Raw genomic sequence first — 15,497 nt, 5'->3', positions numbered from 1 at the left:
TACATTCCTCAAGGTCAACCTCAGCCTCAATATGTACCCCAAGGTCAACCTTAGTATCAATTTATACCTCAAGGTCAACCCTAGTATCAGTACTTACCTCAAGGGTATCTACCCCAAGGTCAGTACTCGAGTCAAGGTTATCAACCACCCCAAGGTCAATCTTATGTTCAAGGTACGGGAAATGTACCTTTCAATTATCAATCCTACCCTCAATCCGGTTATGGATCTCAATATCCTCAACCTATCATGGGTCAATACCCCGGAATGAACATAGTGTGGGATCCATCGCAAGTTCAACAGGTATTGCAGCCAAGTGTACAATTGTCATCTCAAACTGGACAACCCTTAGTTTCTGGTTCACCCTAGCAACCAGTCCAGTCTAATGTTCAAACTTCTGTACCTTCGGTAGTTTCTCAGTCTGGGCCTATCGCCCCTAGTACTCCATCTCAAACGACTGCTGCAACTACCGCAACATCTGTTCAGTCTACCACACTTACTTCTGGAGTATCGACAGCTCCGGTTTCTACTGTTTCTGTAACTACTCCTCAGACATCTTTACTATTGTCTGGATCCACGATTCAAACTACGGTTCAGATGCCTGTAGGACAACCTGGTTTAAGTACGGTTGTCACTAGTCAACCACAATTCACTTATCAACCGTACCAGGGACAGTACCAATACGGGCCTGCTATCTAGCAGCCAGTTTACCAGTATCAACCGTATCCTGGGTATACTTATCAACAACCTCAACAACCCCAGTAAGGTCCGGTTAATCCTGGTTTTCCGGGAGGATACAATATCCTGAATGCGATTCCTATTCCTGGGATTGGTCTTGTGACCCAGAGATTTAGGGATCCTAATCGGCAATTACCGTTTCTCGCAACTTTGGATTTACCAGACTTGTCGAGCCTAACGAACGATCCAATAAATTATCTTCTGTTTTGGCCGCCAATGCCAAATAAGTTGCCCAGTGACATACCCAAGTTCGAAGGTAAGTCTGGAGAGGACCCGTCGAATCATGTGATGACTTACCACCTCTGGTGTGCCTCTAATTCCATCTCGGATTATTCGATCCGCTTACGTCTTTTCCAGCGTACTCTCATTGGTCTCGCGGCCAAGTGGTACATTGAGTTACCACGGGCCTCTTTTTATAATTTTAGCCAGTTAGCTACCTCGTTCTTAACTCATTTTCAGTTGCCGGTCAGATATGATAATGGCACGGAGTTACTAACTTCATTAAAACAATCGACGTCCACTTATATTTCCGATCATATTCATAAATGGAGACGTCGAAGGCGATTAGTGAAAGTTTTTATCCCGGACCAAATCTTAGCTGAATGATTTGTTAAATCATTATTACCGAAGATTACTAAAGACGTAGCTAAGGCCGGAGTAGTTACTGAGGAGCAAGTGATTGCTCAAGCGCAGTACCTTGACTTAGTTTATACTCAGTCAGGTACGTTACACGAAAAGATCCCAGATCTTCCTAAGTCGAATCAAATCGCTGCTGCTCCTTCGAGGTCTCATGCCGCTGATGGCATGATTGGTACAGTGAATACTAAAAGCAAGAAGAAATCCTCAAAGAATTATTCTCCTATTATAACCTTACCAGACTCCCCGACAGGAGAATCTTCTGCTGAAGTTTCCGCCGATATTCACGCTGTAGAGTCATCTATGGCTAAATCAAAATCCGGTGGGAAAAAGAAAGGTAAGAAGAAGAATAAAGCAGACAAAGCTCCAAAGGAGAAAACTGAAAAGTCGGAAACCAATGACGAAAAGTGCAAACCTCGATATCCTTGTCTTATTTGTGAAGAGGATCATTTTACAAGAGATTACCCTCATCGGGCCGAGGTTGTGAAAATCGTCAAAGGTTCCCCAACTCCTGCTGTCTTGAAAGATCCATTTCCAAAGCAGGAGAGTAAGATGATAGGTTCTTCCTCGAGTGCCAGTGAAGAACCCATATTAATGATGTCTCATGTAAGGATGGCGACTCGATCGCAAGATTATGGTAGTAAAAGTCCTGTTGATGGCAAAGAAGCAGAATCTTCTCATTCTAATCCATCAACCTCAGCTCCCAGTTCTGATCCACTACAGATCGAGAAACCTAACCCGGACTTAGTAATCAAACCGCCCACCAAGGGTGTACTTCGAAGGTCTGCTTTTAATCCACATGCGAGAGCGGCCCAGAATTACAACATTGTTGAGGATTTAGCTGTTTCACCCTCAGCAATGTCGGATTTGGAAGTGCTGCAATCATGCCCAGCACAACGCAAATTACTTTTGTCGGCTATAGGAGCTATTGATGTTCAGGACCCGAACCTAATAATCTTTGATCTAGAAAATAGTACACCGCGTTTACCTCATCAAATGGCTTTCCATATTCCAGTGATAGTCAAAAACAGGCCTATTCATCGGACTGTAATTGATGAGGGAGCTTCCACGTGTATTATGTCGATACAGTGCTGGAGATCGCTTGGTTCTCCTTCGCTAAATCAATCCCCGACCATTCTTAAGGCCTTTGATGGCCGTGGGTTCCATCTGTTTGGCATTCTACAGGATTTGCCTATAGGGGTTGAAGGAAAAACCGTTAGTCTGGATGTGGAGTTGGTTGATGCCCCTCTAGACTACAACCTTCTCTTGGGTCGAAGTTGGTCTTACGCTATGACGGTGGTCGTTTCATCGGTCTTCCGAGTAATAAAGTTTCCATATAATGGCAAGATCGTAACCATAGACCAGCTGGCTTACTTTTCATCCGACCCAGCCTCTTCAGAGAGTATCCAACATGTCGGTAAAACGACTATCCCTTATAAGGATGTTGGAGTAGGATTAGTTAAAGATGTCGGTTTACTGGGAACTTTTCATTTTCCTCCAATAAACGCCTTGTCTTCATTTGCATCTATTCATATGATTACTTCAGACACCATTGTTTATGACGATCCTTGGATCGTTCCTTCTGAATCTGAGATACACTCATTTGGTGATGCAATGCCTTTGAGTCCATATGAAATTGCCTATGAAGCCGTGCAGTCTTTTACCGACCCGAGTTCAACCAAAATCGACCAAATGAATGTGGTCCGTGAGGAATCACTTTTCACGTCAACCTCGGAGTTAATAACGTTTCCCGAAGTTGTGTCATCTGACGAACAACTTTGTGAAGTCCTGTGTGTAGACGATCAGATCCTCGTTTTTACCTGAGGATGATCGTTTTGAAAACGATTTCTCATCAATCTTTACAGCTGAATATGTCAAAGAAGCTCAGAGTCCAATGAAACATCCTGATTCAGAGCTGAATTTGGGAAACATTTCTCGCATTATTCCCATTGACATTTCAGTCAAGTCCGGAATTGTTGAGCACATTCATATAGGTGCCTCGTGTTCAGATGACGAAATTCAGACATACAAGGCCCTATTTCAAGAATTCCGCGACGTGTTTTCCTGGTCCTATGAGGAAATGCCAAGAATTGATCCCGCGATTGTTGTCCATGAGATCAAGACTTACCCGGACGCTAAACCCGTCCGGCAACGTTTGCGTCAGATTCACCCACGAAAAGCGGCTGCAATTAAAGCAGAAGTTGAGAAGCTGTTGAAAGCAGGTTTCATTTATCCGATCCCGTTAACGGATTGGGTATCGAATATTGTTCCGGTTAACAAAAAACAAGGAACAATAAGAATATGTATCGACTATAGGGATATTAATCGTGCTTGTCCCAAGGACAACTACCCAACACCCTATATCGATCAAATAATTGATGATTGTGCCGGCAGTGAAATATTTTCCTTTATGGACGGTTTTTCCGGTTACAATCAAATCAATATTCTACCTGCCGATCAACCAAAAACGGCTTTCATTTGTCCATGGGGGACATTTGCTTATTGCAAATTACCTTTTGGGCTTAAGAATGCCGGAGCCACTTTTCAAAGGGCGATGTCTTATGCGTTTCATGACATCAAACACATTGTGCAACCGTATCTCGATGATTTGCCCGCTCACTCCTTACATCGAGCTGATCACCTTGTCCATTTACGAGCAATCTTCATGAGGTGTAGGCATTATCGGATTCGGTTGAACCCACACAAATGTGTCTTCTGTATAGAAGTGGGACGATTGCTGGGATTTGTAGTTTCAAAAGCCGGCATCCGCATCGATCCCTCGAAGGTAGAAGCTATCATCAAATTGCCTCCTCCTTCGAGTCTTCGCCAACTCCAAAGTTTGCAGGGGAAAGCAAACTTTTTAAGCCGATTCATTCCTAACTACGCCAAGATTACAAAGGGTTTTACCCGGTTGTTGAAACAGAACGCTCAATTCTCTTGGGATGAGATAGCTCAGAAATCTTTTGATGCACTCAAGCACGCGTTAACCCATGCACCGTTGCTGCATCCTCCCAACTACAACCAGGATTACTTTTTGTACCTCGCCGCCGCTCATTCCACCATTGGAATGGTCTTAGTACAGGAAGACGAATTCGGAACGGAACATGTGATATATTACCTTAGTCGGACCTTAAATCCAACTGAGCTCAAATATTCACATGTGGAGAAATTGGCATTGGCAGCCGTTCAAGCTGTCCAACGTTTTCGTCACTACATTCTACTCCGTAAAACTACAGTCATTTCGGATTGCAACCCTATGATCTACATTTTGACTAAACAATTGCTAGGGGGCAAGTACTCTAAATGGATCGTTATCCTGCAAGAGTTCGACTTGGAGTTTAAGAAATCTAAGTCTAAGAAATCCTTAGTTTTTGCAGAGTTAATGTGTGACTTCCCGCGTGTTGACACAGAAACTATGGCAGAGGAACCCATTGCGGACGAATCTTTGTTTCTCATCAGCACTTTAGATCCGTGGTATGGGGATATAATCGTCTATCTCCAGACCCAATCCTTTCGGCCCGAAGTTTCAAAGTCGGAACGTCAGAAAATTCGATTCCAGTCCCAACAGTACAAAATTATTGGAGATACTCTTTATCGCCGTGGGGCAGACTTGGTTTTTCGATGTTGCTTAACTCACGAGGAATCTGAAAGGGTTTTGAATGACTGTCACTCTGGAGCATGTGGCGGTCATATGTCTGGGTACGCCACAGCCCAAAAGATATTGCGCGCTGGCTACTTCTGGCCGTCCTTATTTAAAGACTGTATTATTGTGGTCTGGAAATGCCACAACTGTCAAGTGTTTAATCGCAAGATGCGCTCACCACCTGCTCCTCTCCACCCTATAATTGTCGTTGGTCCTTTTGCGAAATGGGGTATTGATTTTATTACATGTAACCCTCACTCGGCGGGGGGGCATGCGTATATCATCCTTGCGGTAGATTATTTTACTAAGTGGGCCGAGGCGATGCCTACATTCAAGGCAGACGGCAAGACAGCTGCAATTTTCGTATTCAATCACATTATTGCTAGGTTTGGTGTCCCACAAGCGATAATCACTGACCATGGGCGCCATTTTCGAAACGTTATGATGACAGAACTTACAGGCCAGCTTAGTTTGCGTCACGATAGCTCAACTCCTTATTATCCACAAGCGAACGGTCTGGTTGAGTCCATCAACAAAGTTTTAGTTATCATGATCCGACGAATCATTGGTATTCATCGGTCGAATTGGCACAACATGTTATTTTCCGCGCTTTGGGCGTACCGAACCTCAGTGAAAACATCAACAGGGTTCACTCCTTTCCAACTAGTTTATGGTTTGGAAGCTGTGCTGCCCATTGAATGCGAAATCCCGTCACTTCAAATGGCTGTCGAATTACTTCCAGCTACTTCCGAAGAGGAGAAGCGTTTATTATACTTAGCTCAATTAGATGAGACTCGACATGATGCTGCATTAGCGATCGAGACTCACGCAAAACGTATGAAAGCTCAGTATGATCGAAATGTGACCCCTCGAAATTTTTCGGAAGGAGACCTAGTGCTATTATATGATCAAGCTAACGATAAATTAGGTGCTGGAAAATTCGTTCCTATGTGGCATGGGCCCTACATTGTCAAGCGAAAGCTAGCAAAAGGGGCCTATGAGCTGGTAGATTTTGACGGGGACTCTTTGGGTAAACCCAGAAATGGACTTTACCTAAAGAGGTATTATGCTTAAATGATGGGTATGGAGATTTTAGTTAGGTTAGGTTTTTTCTTTCTAGCTGGTGTGTTTGTTAGTTTAGACAGTGTGCTTAGCTTAGAAAGTGTGTTTTTCGTCGTTATTCTGCTTATCTTGGTTTTACGCTTGATGTTTGCAGATGTCGATGCCTCTCCACACATACATCGGATTTGCTGATGGTGCTTGTCGTAGTACATGGAATATCTCTTCCACAGCTTGGGTTATTTATTCGCCCTCTGACGAGTTAGTTTCTATGCATGGGGTAAGCCTCGGTCAAACAACAAACAACATTGCAGAATACAATGCAGTGATTGAATTATTGTCTGAATCTATTTCATTTGGGATTCGGAGTTTGATAATGAGGTTAGATTCTGAACTCGTTGTATTACAGCTTAATAGAGTGTATGCCATTAGAAATCCAGTGTTATTAAGGTTATTTTTGAGAGTGCGTCTCTTGGAACGTGAATTTGATTACATTGAATATCAGCATATTCCAAGGTCTTTAAATACATTAGCAGATGCAATTGCTTCTCGAATGTTAAACAGACATTTGCGATAATCATACATGTAAATTTAAAAGCATTTAATCACACATGTTTAACAAGATAAGCCGGTAATAATGATATATATAGATAGGAGTGTGTCAAAAAATACATCGTCTTCGATCATAGGTTGAAAAACACCTTATGATCGGCAAAAATGATAAGTACAAAAAACCAAAATGTCACATGTGTCTACAAAAACGACCATCCAATCACTGGTGATGCTCTCTATACGACACCACTGCACGCGCCACCCTACACAAGAACCTCCTAAAAGGTCCTGGGACTGCGACTACATAGCACTGAAGCCTGATAGGAATATCATCTATAGTAGTCTTTGGTATATCTGTCGTAAGACGCTCTAGGTCTTGTTCCAACTCAGCTAAGGTCTCTGCGGCCGCGTCCTGTGGGGCCGGTGCCGGTGCAACTGGTAGTCTCCTCTCGAAAGGCCGGAGATTGGCTGGACGGCGTGGGCCTACATCTACATTTTGAAAATTATTACTGTCAGTTTTGAGACGATATAAAAACAAAAAAAAAATATAGATAATTTAAAAAACTTGTGAAAAATGAAGTACCTGTGTCATCCCATTGTTCTCCCGGTGGAAGAACCATGTCCGGATCTCCACGAAAATCAACTCCGGCATAAGGAAAATCCTGTATCGAGAAGATCTGGTCCTCCAACCAGTGAAAATACTCCGGTCTAAATCGGACAACCTCCGTGCCCTCGTCAGGATGACGGGCCATAACCGCAACCCATCGCGTCAATTTGGGCTCTCGGGGATGCCCAGCCTCAACAGTGAGATGCTGTGGGATCAGCATCGGAACCCTCTCTAAAGCAAAACTGACAACTAAAGCCCCATAACCAAAGGTCTTCAGCTGTCCGTTTTTGGTTTTAGTCAGTTGGCTTTTTAAGTTAGCCAACACAGCATCACACCAGTTGAAAATGGTGCCCCGATAGCAATCAATCGCCATCCGCATCTGGGATCCAGTGGCAATGTGCAAAGCGGCAGCCCCACAAAGTCTGGTAACTGTAAAAGCAATGACCATAAGTTCAGGGCGGGATATAGTTTTGATCTCTATCCCCTTCTCCTGGTTCTGCGTGTTGCACCACTCTAGTCGGAGACTAGCAATGGACTGGCCACCCGGCCTAGTCCCGGACAGAGTCAATTGTTCGCCCCTCTTGGGCAAACCAGTGAGAAAGTAAATATCTGAGGGCTCTATCTCGAGTTGGTGCCATCCAATATAAAAGCACTGGTCCTGGACGTTCCATCTCTCTACCAGCCACTCTAGAAAGCGCACCTGGGCCCTCATGCCAGGTATGGCCCAGTATTTGTAAAGGCCGCATGCCTTCAAAGCATCAATGGAAGGTTGATGATTAATGGCGGCCAAATCGACATCTTCGTGCTCTCTCTCGCGCCAATCAAGCATGGTGGGCAATCTACACACCAAAAAACATCTGTTAGAATCAATGAAATAAAAAAATTTGGTCCATTTTTTAAGGAATTAGGGTTTGAAAACGCGTTTTGCGGGGTACGCACCCCGCCTTTAGGAACAGGGCGTGCGTACGCAGGTTCCCTTAAGGCAAGGTGCGTACGCCCGACATTTTCCCAACTGAGAAAATGTCGGGGTACGCGGGTCACCTGTGGAGCACCTGCGTACCCCGAAAAGCGGACCTTGAAACCCCAAAACCTCCAAAAAATGAAACTAGGGCCTAAAAGCAAATTCTAAACGGATGGAAATGAAGAGGAGGATGTTGTAGAATACCTGATGAGACGGCGTTCGATTTCGACGGTCGGATTCTCCGCAATGTCCACGGGAAATTTCTTGCCAAAAGCCCTTTTTCTCTCCTCAACAGTAAAATGGTAAAAGCCCTTTTTATAGGTTTTTTGGGTAAATAAATGCTAAATTTGTTTATTTTTCACCATGAAAAGGTATTTTTCAAAGAATTTTTATCTATCTTTAAACAGGTATGAGTAATGTGTTGGTTTTTGTGCAGGATAAAAGGATTTTCAGGGAAAATTGTCATTTTTCACAAACAAAAACATCAGAGTCATCTTTTAAGCCCTTTTCTGACTCCTAAAACATGAAAAGATTGCCGAGCGTTTCTTTTACACTCGTTAAAACGGAATTAAAAGACGGTCCCCTTATAACCCTTTTCTGACCGTAAAAACAGGAAAAGGTTGCCGGATTTTTGTCGTTTCAAATTCGATACTGGAAATAAAACGACGTGTCCTTGATCGCTTTTTACTTTTCAGGTCAAAGACACTAAATATGAAAGTACTCCTTGGTCGTAAAAGATCAAGCGATTCTCTCAAGTATTATTTTATACTTTTTCGGGCTTGGGAGACACAAATTTACGAAAAAGTTCAACCCTGGAGTCTTCTTAAGTTTTTCAGACTCTCTAAAATTGAAAAACGCCGAGTTTCTCCTATACTGGACTCGTTAAAATTTCACAGTAAAGGACCTATTCGATTACAAACAGGAACGGACCACTCCTTCTTAGGGTTCGAATCTAAAACTAAGTTGGACTCATCCGAAGGATGAGCTTATAATCAAGCATATGTTATCCTCCTCAAGCTTGTAAAAAATAAAGAGGTACTTGCCAGAAATGGTGGGGGAAAAGAGAGGAAAATGAGCCTATTTGTTATCCTTTGTCTCAGAAGAAGCCTTATCACCACTCTTGAACACGACACTTTTCATTCACCTGGGTTGGGAAATCCTTTGCCTAACAGTTGATCAAACCACATTGAAAATCTTCAACCGGTTCCGGGTATTAACTTTGGGTCAATTGTCACCAAGCCATCTGTCGTGTCGTTATGTGTTCAAGAGGTCACTGCAAATAAACCATTCATCTGCAAAATACCCGTCATCCATCTCGACCATCCCTGAGTCAGTCCTTACAGCTACATTTCTTCAACTTGATCTATGATTTCGTGTTGTGGGCTTGCCTGCAACGGGTCGCTTTCTATCGACATCAGCACATTATCTAGAAAGATGACCTAGAAATTGTCAGTACCTTGAAATCTGCATGCATCAATGGTAGGTTTCTCGCCTTTGACGACGGTTTACATCATTGACTTTCGATCGAAGGATTCCGTGAAATGTTCGACATCAACTCATTCATTCACATCTCATGGATTGTACTGGGTACTTTGAGAACCATTGACATCACTGGTGGTCTCTCTCGCACTTGTTAACAGTTTACATCATCGACTGGTAATCAAGTGGTTTCTACCATGTTCAACATCAACTCATTTATTCGCATGGATAGAATCGTACCATTTCGGGAAGTAGAAATGAAGACCCTGGATCTAGTTTCCACCATCCAGGCTGCGAGAAGTTTTGTATTCATTGTATAGTAGACTAATCATAAACAGATGGCTGCGTCCATACTGTGTCTACAAAAGTCTATGATTATGATGTACTGCAAAATCATTCCTATATCAGAGCAGTAGTTAGTTTGTTAGTTAAAGTTTTCAATCTGAGTATGGGAATGCCTACCTCAGCGATGATATGATCTTATATATGTATTTTGTGTTGAATATTTGCAGGTTCCGACTGGGCTCTCCACAAGATAATCCTTGAAATGATAAAGTACTTCACCCTTCCTAGATGAAATGAAACCCTAATCTACTACAGGCTTCGCACTTTAGGGGGCAATCTGTTACACTAAAATTTGTCACCATGACTATTTGCAGTTAGTATGGCTCCATCAACTGTCATACTATCCTCCTTGGCAAGTCTTATACCTCTGCTCTTCATGTCAAACTCCAAGAAAGAGAGAAAGTCTTTAAAAATCTATATAACTCTGGGTACGCAGTTTCTCTTAGCCTTACCTGCGTGTACGCACCTCAAGTTCACATTCCCTGCGTACTTGTACGCTCTGTCTGTAAAGGGGTGGGTGCGTACCCCTGTAAAGGTCAAAAGGCGCGAGTTTTACTTCAAAAAAGTTACTTGTGGTCGATTCTAGAGCATTCTAGAAGTTTGTTTGACGTGTATTGAGCGCCTCCAGATGGTTCATGTATCCCTATGAAAGAGGAACTTATCCCATCAAGAGAGGAGCTATCCCATTCAAAGAGGGGCTTATCCCATTGATGGTGGACCTGATTAACTTCCTCTAAAGCACTATAAATACAGGCATTGGGCCAGAGGGAGGAGAGGTTGAAAGCTGAACATTCCTAAGGGTAGATGCTGCTGGAATTAGGACTCCCTTATAGAGCTTGAGAGGAGAGATTCCCATCCTTTCTTAGCTTCATTTGGAAGTGGGTGAGCTGATCAAAGTAAAGGAGAACTCTTGCTGGACCCTGGGAGGGACCTGCACAACACCAAGGCATAGGTTGTAATGGTTTTTTTTGTTTCCACTTAATACAATTAAGCTCATTTTTCTCAACAGGTTGTTATACATGATTTGTTTCATATACTCCTTGGTCTGTATGATGAATATGTTTTATTTTATGAGTTATTCAGGTGCTATGTAATCGTTTGCTTGTTAGTGAATGCAGGTTTCGAAGAGAAGGAGGAGCTCATCCAGATCGGCGAGGCTGGACTGCTACAAAGCGTTGGACTAAAGGTATGTTATAAACACCCGATTACTTGTATTCTAAATGCATATTTAGGGAAAGATAGTGTTTAATTGTCTTGTTTGTCACTAGAAAGCCTTAGCTTCTAGGGAGGTCGGTTTTGTCCGCAAAATTGACTCTTTCCGCATGACAATGACAGAAAGTCCAAGACTCCAAAATCAAGGAAAGTGATGTACTTTCATGAAAAGCTCAAAGTAACAAATTCAAGCAAAGTTCAGTGGATTGAGACTGGAAGGGTGAGGGAGTTGTACCTCATCTATTTGTTGACTGATAAAAAGATTTTGGAGGTCCAAAAGCTTCCAATGGGGAGGAGTGATCCGATGGATAAAAATAGTGCTGAAAATTCAAAGTGTGTGATAGAGCTCGAAAACTGAACAAATGGATAGATCTTGGTGATTTGAACCCAATGCAATTGATTTCACTAAAAAAATGATATCAGATGCTCCCAATATTGAGTTCTGATCGAATTGACAAACAACTAAAAAAAAAATTGAAATTTGGGTTGCAGGGATGCTGAGTCAGCAATCTGTACATTGATTGGGCCATGACTTGGTAGGATGACTGGGTCCTTCATCAGCCAATGGTTGGTCTACATTTGGCATCAACTTATTGGTTGTGACATGGTGGTTTTCTATTGGTTGATGGTTTAGTGTGGTGGCCCAATGAGGGAGAGCCATCTGGGCCAACCAATGGCTGCCATGTGGCCTCCTCCTGGCCAACCAAAATTTTGTTATGGAGGCTGAGTAGCCCACGAGCTTTGAACGTGAGACCTCATACAAGCCAACAAAGACCTTCATGAACTCTGCTATTTTGATTTTTTCTATAGATAGTGACGAGGTTATATTTAAACTTTCATGACACGTCATTAGAGGAAGGGAGTCGGGCTAGGCCCTAGCCCTTGGCCACATGACTGTAGGTGGAGGGAAAGGGCTAGGGCCTAGCCCAACCCACAGGCCATGGACATAACCACATAACCCAAATGCGAAGGAGCGGAGATTAGAGGCTAGTTGGAGGGGGCCAACCCTAGGTCATATGACCTCCCATGTAACCACATGCGCGGAGAACCGACAGGGGTCAACTCCGTGGGGGCTAACCCAAGGTCATATGCGGGACCATAAAACCAGGAGCGCACACCCAGCTGGGAGTTAGACAAATCTCGTAATCTTCGACCCCCTATGCGGTCTTATGACTACCATGTGACTAGAAAAATTAGGATTGGGGGCTTAATGGCAGATTTAACTGTCCTACAAATTCGCCCACGCGAGCAGGAATGTAGGCCATATTTGCGCTTTGTTTCTGCGTTTGGGGCGCACAAGCCAGGTTTAGGCCGAATTGGAGGATGGTTAGCTGCAGAATTTGGGAAAATAAAGAACCAGTCATGACTTTCTCAATTTTTGGCCAAATGAGGTGCAAAAAGAACCAAAATGGGGATTTTTATAGTATTGGAGCCATTGGAGACATCATTTCTATTGTTTGAGCTTTTTAAAGCATGTAAACACACTTTTGAGCATTTTTTAATGAAAGAGGCCTTGCATTGGAAGCTAGACTAGGAGATGTAGCCCAAGAGAGGGGTGAACTCCTTTATCATGCTTTGTGTTATGTGTTTCATATATGCTTATTTGTCTTCGTTTGACTGTGAAATTTGGTTAAATTTTACTTGTTTATGTGTTTAGTAAACTAATCCTCTACCCAAAACACATATAAATTTAACTTGCAAAATGTTATAAATCTTCAAGTTTACACATTCATATCACTAAGAGAAGGCCCATATGGTCTCCTCATTTGGGCACCTTAGCTAACATAAGCATGATGCCTTTTGGCTATATGAGATGCTTCTATAGGGGGGAAACTATTATTAACATAACTTCACTCCTTTGCAACATTCAAGTAAGCATAAATAGAAGCATCACAAATCAATTATAACTCATACACTATATGCTTTGCAAAACATTTATGGGCTACTAATCAAGGTCCACTCACCACAAGACCCTTCTTACTAGTCACACTAGACATCATGAGATGCATAACTCGTGTGAAGAAAGCCTTGGAACCCACATGATGCCATCTACATAAAAAAGGGTGGTCTCCACAACACACAAATGCTTAGAAACAATCACTTATAGTAGGGTGATGACAATATTGGCCCTATATGACCTCCAATATCTACTCACCCACCATAACCCATCACCCATCACCTTATCATGCATTTATTTCACATTGCGATGGATGTAAAGAGCAATGGTTCTCAGTCTATGAATACACATTTTGGACAAAGAAATACAACTGGAAACTTATATGGTGTAAAGTTATGATGTTGGGTAATGAATTTGCTAATCATTGAGAGTCAACCCTTCATTGTGGCCCTCCATAGATGGCCATTGAGAGTTTTCCCTTCACTTTGGGCTTCCACAAATGCCTTTTTCTGATTGTATCGATCCTTAGAGAAAATGATTAGAGAGGGAGAAAAAAGGAATTGCACAAAGGGATTGGAGTTGACAAGCTACAATTTTATATTCCCATGTGATTAATTTCAAGTTTAATGGTCATTGAATTGATTATCTTTCTATAGATTATTATTTCCCTTAATTTTGCATCTCAAATGGTGAATTCTACATCTAATACATGTTTAATTTGCTAATGTGGTTTTGTTTAGGAAAAATTAATAGGTTCATTGTGTTCACCTTAACATGTGTTGTGTAGTGTTTGTCTTCACAATTCGTTGATTATGTGTTTTGGTACCTCTATAACTTAAAACCTTATGTACACAAAACCTAGAGATTTAGAATCTACCTTGCCTTATTGCCACAAAATTATTGCTACTTGATCTACTACTTGATTTAGAGTAAATTTACATTGAACTTGAAGCAACTCAATCATCTATTTTCAAAATATCACTATATTTTTACATCCTACCCATGAGTGTGCTATTAACCTCATTTATTCTCATTCCCCACCCTCATGGATTGTTGGTGTAACCGATGCAAATGGTACTTGTTGTCATGTGGAACCCCAAGAGATGCAAATTCAAGCCTATAAGGCAAGAGTTGGTATCATATTATCTGGGTATTGTATTTGTACCAATTTAGAATCCAAATTCTGAACATTTACACTCCATATAACAACAAGAAGGATTTTTAGGATGGTGTTGATGGATGCGGTTTGTTGGAAATACAACATACTATTGTTGCAAGGGACCTTAAATTCATTATGGAGGATAGAGAGCGTTGGGGAAAAAAGGCCATAATGGACCCACTTGCAGAATATTTCAAATATTTTTAACCGAAAGATGCTCAAGGATATTATCCTCATGCCCATATGCCTTACCTGGAGAAATGACAAATATGGGGATGAGGGAATTTCCAAGAGACTTGACAAATTTATAGTCAACTCTTATCTTCTCTCGAATATGGAGAATCTGGAAGCTTCTACCTTCTTCTTTGACGTGTCTGATCACGATGTTGTTATATCGCATTGGAGTGGGGAAGAAACTGCTTTTGCCATACCCTTTAAGTTCAATCATACATGGATAGAAGATTCAAACTTCAGGGAATTAGTCATTAAATCTTAGCAAATGCCATCTCCCATAGGGCATTTTTCACCTATGGATTCCATAGGTCTCAAGTTCAAGATATTGAAACACAAGGTTTGGGCTTGGATTAGAACGCACAAGGAAGCACAACACGAGGAACTTGGTGAGATAGAAAAGGAATTGGATATCTCTATGGACCCCTCCTTATCAGTTCTATTCTCCGAACATATTAAGAATGTGGTGATGGAGTTGTTAAGGAGAAAATATGCAATCCTAAAGGCACATGAGGATGAATGGCACCTAAAAAGCAAGATTGCTTGGATAAAAGGGGTTGACAAAAATACAAGATTTTTTCACAAGGCGACTTCAAAAAGGAAGGTAGCGAATTCAATCTGGCATATTCATAATCAGGATAACATAGTTTTTACATCCGTCAAAGAAATCAAAGAAGAGGCCTACAGATACTTCCAATTGCAATACAATGCCTCGAAGGAAGACAATATTGAGGAAAAATTAGAGTTGGCAAGCATTTTCCCTCAATTTGTCAATGATGAGGATATCAGTCTTATGGACAAACCTGCCACTAAAGAAGAGATCCTCCACACTCTGAAAGAGATGGCCAACTACAAGAGTCCGGGGCTGGATGATTGGCCCGTGAAACTATTTATTTCATTTTTTGACCTCATGGCCCCTGATTTCATCCAAATGGTGGAAGCACCTCGTTATTTGGGTCATATACCAGGTGTTGTAAATGC

The sequence above is a fragment of the Pinus tabuliformis genome, chromosome Q, assembly GCF_031772625.1.
Source record: "Pinus tabuliformis cultivar Carrire ecotype Pingquan chromosome Q, CPIR1, whole genome shotgun sequence".
NCBI lineage: Eukaryota > Viridiplantae > Streptophyta > Pinopsida > Pinales > Pinaceae > Pinus > Pinus tabuliformis.
This window is presented reverse-complemented; position numbering follows the sequence as displayed.